Source organism: Panicum virgatum, chromosome 5N, assembly GCF_016808335.1.
Source record: "Panicum virgatum strain AP13 chromosome 5N, P.virgatum_v5, whole genome shotgun sequence".
NCBI classification, from domain to species: Eukaryota; Viridiplantae; Streptophyta; class Magnoliopsida; order Poales; family Poaceae; genus Panicum; species Panicum virgatum.
Window position 1 is genome coordinate 51,169,049 of NC_053149.1, and position 7,672 is coordinate 51,176,720.

The following is a 7,672-nucleotide window of genomic DNA, read 5'->3' on the forward strand; positions in this document are numbered from 1 at the left end:
CTGAATTTCCGAAGAAAAAGACATGATTTCTTCTTCGATGAGGTTCTTCGAAGAAAAAAAAAGACATGATTTCTTTAGTTTGCAGCGTCGCTGGGGCAAGGAAAAAAATTAGCAGGACCGAGGACATCGATAAGGCGATAACGCAGGTTGAAGATGAAATGGGAAGTTATTTAAAAGAAAGAAATGGAAAGGTCTCGCTGTGGATGTGTAATCGGCTAGACGAGGGCGCTCCGTCGCGGTACGTGCGCCCGTGCTTCCGTTCATGGACGTGACGGGCTGCTACGAAAACGGCCGTCCCGGTGCCGAGCCCCCCACCGTGTGCTATTCTTCTCGCCCAAATTAAGAGCACCAATCCGTGCTGCGCATGTAGGAGTATTCCATTGTACTGAACGCTGGAGCATGAGATCCTAACCCTTGCAACTGGCAACGCTTCTTTTTTTTTTTTGCAATTGCACAATACACAACTCAGAACGTACACATACTCATCTCTATGAACACACGTACGTAAATCCTACCCTTATAAGCATCTTCGACGAACCCAGAATCTAAGGTGCTACTAAGCTACAAGCTCTTTCACTCACAGATTTTGGTTGGTAAAAGATTTTTAGCTTTACGCATGGATTATATGGAAGATACTAATGGTTGGTGTTACCAAGTCACTATAAGAATATTCTATAATGTAATATTTAAAATAGCACACCTCTCGGTAGAAATCAAACACTCCGTTCGGCAGCCAGCTCTAGCTCCAGCCCAACAGTATTTTCCTCTCACACCACTCCAGCCATCAGCTCCAGCTCCAGCCAGCCCAACAGTATTTTTCTCTCACACCATTCCAGCTCCAGCCTCCCGAACACAGTGAAAGTGTCATGTTGAATACCATAGCCATGGCTTGGACCAAATATATTTATCTCGGAGGTAATAATATTCACCGTGTGATGTTGAAATATAGACCTAGAGCCACCGTTAGGGATGGTAATGGGTCATGATTCCAATGCCCTATTCACAATTCAACTTGGCCTTTAATTTATTTAGCTCAAAATTATATAAAATTATAGTTCGATCCTTTTAAGATCCGGCCTTTAGATTATCTAAAAAAAAGTAAAACCCTCTACCGCCTCTAGCCACTGCTGACGTGAGCGTGTCATATATATAATATATATAGGACTAATTTGTTCATGGCTGCTAAAATTGCTAAGCCGATCCTGCCCAAAAATCTGCAGAGGACTCATTGCCGGCGCACACATCATGTTATATGAACAATAAATTTCACTGATAAAGCAGTCTTCTAGCACGTAGCACAGAGAAAATGCTCGTTGTTAGTACAACGTCGAAAACAAAAGGATATCGCCGAGAGAAAAAAAAACGTCGACAGCAGGATTCGAACCTGCGCAGGCAAAGCCCAACAGATTTCGAGTCTGTCTCCTTAACCACTCGGACATATCGACGGTTTCAGTTTGGGTATATGATATTTATTATAATAATGGACATGTCTTGGAAATCAGTGAGCAAACACAAAATTAGAGCGTTATCGACCCACACCAGGGTAGCAGGGTGTATGTTTTGCTCAAACTCTAAAGCCATACCCGCTAGCCTCCAGTCAGTTTTCTAGAGAAGCGTGGGCTACCATATTTCTTTCCAGAGCTTTGATGAACTTGCATGTCTCAATGCCTGTGGAATAGGTTTCATCATGCAATATTGGGATCCTGCAGTGTAGGAATTGTGTCACTTCTGTATTTTCGTTTTGGCATCACGACTAAGTTTCAGGTGTCGGAATTCTGTTACCTTTTTTTGCGTATAAGTCAAGCCCAATGAGGTACTGATCCATGGGGAAAATTAAACCTGCAATGAAGTCAATTCACTTTGCTTTCGCTAGAACAATCTGCTACAAGCAGGAAAAACCAAAGTAATACATACTGTAGTTTTGCATTAAATATATTCGAAATCGTAATATCGGATCCACATGGCAAAAGCCACTTATGGGAATTGGGAATCTACAATTCTGGAACTTGAAAACATTAGTAGCGCGCACTAACATTCTGTTTCTCCTACAAAAAACAATCAAAACTATCTAATCAGGTCAGCCTAACTCCATCATCATCAACTTCCGCTCGATGGATTCAGTTCAACTGCTGCGGGTGCTGGAACTGGAAGCGTACGTTCATGTGGCAGCACAAGGCAGTTGCACCGGGCCTGCTTGTCCTTCTTGACGACGAGTACGTGCAGGAGGCTGTCGTCGCACAGCACCGAGCCGAAGAGCCGGACCCGGCGCTGCACGAAGGCCCAGATCTCGACGGCGTCCCGCTCCTTGAAGCTGCACCGGCGGACGAAGTCGAGGTACCCTTCCCCCTTGACGATCGTGCCGCGGCTGCTCTCCCACCGCGACATCCGCAGCTCCCTGGCGCCGGCGGCGAGGTCCACCAGCTTCATGCGCAGCCCGCCGTGCACCTTCCCCTTCCTCTTGGGCTTCTTCGCCTTCTTGCCCGCCGGCGGCCGCTGCTCCCCCTCGGCGGCGGCGTCAGCGGCAAGCTGCTCGTGCCTCGGCCGCTTCCTCGGCATCGGGGGCGGGGCGTGGAGGAGGTTGGCGTCGTGGAGCTCGCGCGGGGTCAGGATCGCGCGGAGGCGGCGCTCGACGCCGTCGCTCGGGATGCGGAACCGGTTCTGGTGCCCGTCCAGGTCGGTGCTCGTCACGAGCTTCTCGGCGATGAAGTGCACGGGCAGGTCGGCGCGGAGGCCCAGCTCCGCGAGGAAATGCTTGCGCAGGCACGGCGGCTCCTCCCTGCCGGCATCAGCAGCAAGCGGCGGCGAACGCGCCGTCGGGAGCGGCGGGAGCCGGGGCGGGATGGCGCTGATGGGCGCGAAGTTGCCGAAGGGCGGTGGTGCCGATACCGCGCGCAAGGCACGCGCGACGGGGTTGGCGGACGGCGACGGCGTGGAGGTCTCGCCCTGCCGCGCACGCTTGCTGGCGGCGGCGGGGTCGTAGACGACCATCTCGAGAGGGCGGTTGGAGCCGGCGAAACACGGCGGCATCTTCCGGCGCTTTGTTTCTCCACTTCGTGCTAACAATGGCGGAAGGGATTGTCGGCGTCGTTGCCCCCGCCGCCGCGATTTATACGGAGGGGGCAACTGGCCATCCTCACGGACACGGAGCTGGACTCCGACTCGGTTTGGGTCTTTGGGAGGAGGAAACGCGCCGAGTCCAAAGCCGATCTCCGTCGCCGGCGTCGTCGTCTCCGATTTCTTTCACGGAATGGCTGAGTGAGTCCGACTCCGACTCGAGTTCCGAGGGAAACCGACTGAAACGCCAAATCCAAGGTCATCTCACTGGGCCCCACCAGAAGGGGGGTTCGCCCCGTGTAGATCCTAGTGTACCCAATACCAATACATACGGTGGACTCACCGGCTCATCGTCAAAAAATAAATGCGGTATGCGGTAACGAACTCATCTGCACAAAAGGATAACACCAAGCACACAAGCAGATCATCCAATGGCATAAATACACTGCAATAGTGCACAAGCAGATCCATACTGTATATCAGTGTCATTTCTGAATTTAGCATAGTTATCACTTATCAGATAAGGAAAACTGCAGACAATTTCATTTTTCTCTACAAGCTGAAGAATTTCAGTTTTACTATATGCTAGTTACAAGACTGAAAAATCTACAGTTTATACTAATGCAATTGCATCACACTGAATCTACAGGTCATATCAATGCCAGCTTGAAACTAAGAACATTCAAAGCACAGTATTTGAAAAAAGAAAAAGAGAGATACCAAGGAGTCATTTTGCAGAAACTGAACCAAAGTGTCATTTTTCAGGAGGTCTTCAATTTTTTCACCACAGACATACAACATAGTGGTTTACTGAAACTGAACGGAAGGAGGGGGCTATGCGAAGCAAACACAAATGAAGGAATTGCAATGTTCTGATAATACAAAGGATGCACAAAAATTACTGCTAGCAAGAGACAGGAAGTTCTCTTGCATGAGTTGCAATTCTGCATGAGCAGAAAGCACATCAGGCCGTCTCGGTCGGGGACTCCCAAAAATCAGGCATGTCGAATTCCTCCAGCTCAAGGTGCCTCTTTTGCGGCGGGGTTCATGCGTGTATTCAGTAGGTTAATTTATGCCCTATGAATTAATATTCATCCATGATAAATCTAATACCTTCAATTCAAGAAGGTCGACATTCAAGAAGTACACCTAAATTGTAAGGGTTGAACTTGGTCGAGCAGGTATTCAGATTAGTCACCAACACGGAAGATTTACTTCTTCCATAGAAAACTAGAGTTCTAGTGCTAAGTGAGAAACTTTAGCGGTGCTTTGCTTGTTTGGAAACCATGTGTTGCTTTTGTAAGTTTGCACCAAGTCAACCCAGAGATGATATTGCACCATGAACAAACAATCCAAAATCCGCAGAGATCGATGAAGGATGCAGCAAGCCTGCATCTAATCTGAAGTCAAATTACCAACTTTCTCTCCCTTGAGCAAGCATGCATGGTGTAAATTGCCAAAGTTCAAATGTAGTTTTGTAATGAAGTCGAAATCATGAATCTAATCATCTGAACATTTTTCTAGCGCACATGTTGAACTCGACGGAATCGATTGTCGAATGAGGAGAGGATGGCACCTGCCCCGTCGCCGGCATAGTATGGAGCGGCCAACTGGGCATGCGCGGGGTTGGAGTTCGACTCGGTTTGTGATGAGGAGTCACGCCGAGTTCATCTCCAATCGTCGCCGCCGTGTCCTCCACGATTGCATTCGCACAAGGTCAGAATAGCCGAACCTGACTCCAACTCTACCGCTCGGCTAACAAGGAGGGGACCCAGCTCGAACAACACCCAGCATTCCTACCGGATCACGTTCTCTACCGAACTAGGTGGGCCACCCGCGCATTTGTGCGGCTAGATTTGTTATAAGGTTACATCCTTTATTTTGTATTGTAACTTTGTGCTTTTTAAGCTTCGAGTATAAACTATATTTTGCGCGTGTAATTTTAAAACTTTACTTTGTTCTAACAATTTGTAGACAAAAGTAGTATACAAAGTTGTTTAAAGTATGCATTACCTTTTAAATGTAAACAAATAACAATATATAAATTGGTAAAGTACCTTTGTACTGTTATCTTCTTCTAGATCTTTAATTCTGAGTATTCTTCTCCCTTTATTCAATTTCTTTTTCTGCAAAAGCTCTTCATCTGAATCCAGTATTGTAACTATTTTTTTCTCCCATTTTGTAAATTTTGGAGGGTCTCTCCATTTTCAGTCGTGTTGAACTTATCTTCATTTGGATCACTATTGTTTTCTTCCTATAAAAAAGGCAAATATTAGGTAAACGTTACCTTTAAAATGAAAACAAATAACAATATATAAATTGGTAAAGTACCTGCGTAACTGAAAATTTTGTGTATGTGACAACTTTTCTGCTTCTTTTTTTTTTGACAACTTTCTTTGGAGTCTCTTCATACTTAGCATTGTTGTACTCATTTTCATTTGGATTATTATCACTGATGTTTCCTTCATATTAAAGAGGAAAATATTGATGTGTACAATATTTATTTAATTAAAATAAATATCAATATTATAATAGTTAAAATACCAGTGTATCTTTGACAATTTTCTTTGTTTTTGTTTTCGTCTTTTTGACTGATTTATGATCTCTTATAGCCTCTGAATTAACGATATGCTTATTTTTCCTCTGCAAGTACCAAAATTATTGACATTAGTTAGTATTTAATAGTAGGAAGGACAGATGAATTGCAATGTGCTAATGATTACCTTATTATTTGATTTTTGTTGTTGTTCTTAATCTTTTTTGATGCATATTGCCGGGGTTGTATCATTTGTAGCAGGGTTTGTTCCTCTTTGTTTCTTTTTGAATTGATATCTGAATTCATCTCATCAATCTCCCTGTTTCCCTGCTCAAAGAAAAGTTCACATTGCTTAATGATAATGTCAGCAAACTAGTTTGAAATATGATAATTTGATTATTCATGATTACCTCAACTTTTGATAATTTTGACTGTATTACCGTATCTTTTTATAAACTTGATTCATTGTCTGAATTTTCATTCATTGAAAATGCTGAATTCTTATTTTCCTGACCAAAATTAATATGTTAAAATATACCTTCTAATATCAAGAATAATATGTAGAAGCAGAATTCTTGTCATTGTACCATGGATTTGTTCATTTGCATGTTGTGCATGTTTTCTTCATTTGAATCTAGTACGACTAAATTTTCATTTGAATCAACATAAGTGGTCATTTGTTCCTATTAAAAAAGAAAAATTGTAAGTGCTGAATAATTTATTTAGAACAAATGTAAATGTTTGAATATTTATAATACCTGTCTAGCTGAAGTATTTGTCTTTGAAGCAACTTATGTACGTCAACTTTGTTTGGATTTAATTTATGCCTTTTGTTTGAACTTGGATTGTGATTTTCTATACCTTCTGAATTACCAATATTCTGATCCTAGAAAAGAGAAAAATGCCCAGTTAGGTATTCAAAATTGGTAAAGTACCATTGTAGTGTCCATCAAAGTCTTTCTGTTTTTTCCTATTTCTTTAGATAAGTTTCTTTGCAACCATTTTTGAGCTTTTCAATGTGCCATTGCCATCATCTTCATTCCTAACTTTCTTTGAACTAGTGTTATGTTCTTCCTAAAAAGATGGACAAGTTGCATAAGTACATAGAAAATTAAAAAAAATCACATTTTAATTCAATGACAAACTTTATATGTAGATTTTTAAAATTTTCTCTTTCTATCTTCCCTTGGTTTCTTTTCACATCCTGTTTCCTTGCGCTTCCTTTTTTCTTATTGATTTTTGTACCTTTTCCTGCTCCAATATGTATGGTTTCTTCTACAAATTCATTTTGCTTGGTGTGACTGTCATCACTTGAGGCTTCAAGTTCAGATATGTCCTTTTCAAAACCTTTGTTATACATAATGTCTACATCATTATTCATTAATTCCTATCATATGAAATCCAAAATATTATATTATAGTATAACATAATATAATATTTAATTTAAATATGTTAATATAATATAATAACTTATGGAATAGATAATAAAAATTTGATACCTTCTTAGCTATGTCGTTCAAGAATTTTGCTTCAAATTTATCAACAGGAACAATTTTTGTTTGACTAAATAACCTGGCTTCCTTCAGTAAAGTTTTGGTTATTCAGCTTGAATCGAAAGATAAATGATTCTTCATAATGATTCTGTATGTTCTTGGGAATTTCTTCAGTTCTCCCATTGAGTGATTCTAACAAAGCAGTGACATTTATCTTGAGCAGTCTATACGCTTCATCGTCAAAGTATTGCTGCTTGTATTTATTTGATGGCTCATTCACTTCCTTCACCATTGTATTATATGTAAAAACTAATTTTTTCTCATTGCTCAATGGACGGTACCTAATGGATCCTTCAACTTTGAAGTTACTAAATATATAAATAGAACCCTCATTTATTGGTGGCCTGTAAGTACTTAATAGACCCTTCCATATAGTAGCATGGATTGTATCATTATGTTCAAAAATATAATAATTAAGCAAAATCAGGATAACATATACAAACAAAAAAGAAATTGATAAAAATACATGTTCGTCCATTAAAATCATATACATGCTTATAAGTTCATCAGTTGCATTGTTGATTGAATC

At 41.6% G+C, this 7,672-nt stretch overlaps 1 non-coding gene across 1 annotated transcript; it reads right to left on the reverse strand.

Moving 5' to 3' along the window:
* Positions 1-1,363: 1,363 nt before the first annotated feature.
* Positions 1,364-1,445, reverse strand: TRNAS-CGA. Its single transcript has one exon. It is a non-coding gene; the product is annotated as a tRNA-Ser (tRNA).
* Between the last annotated feature and the right edge of the window lie 6,227 nt (positions 1,446-7,672).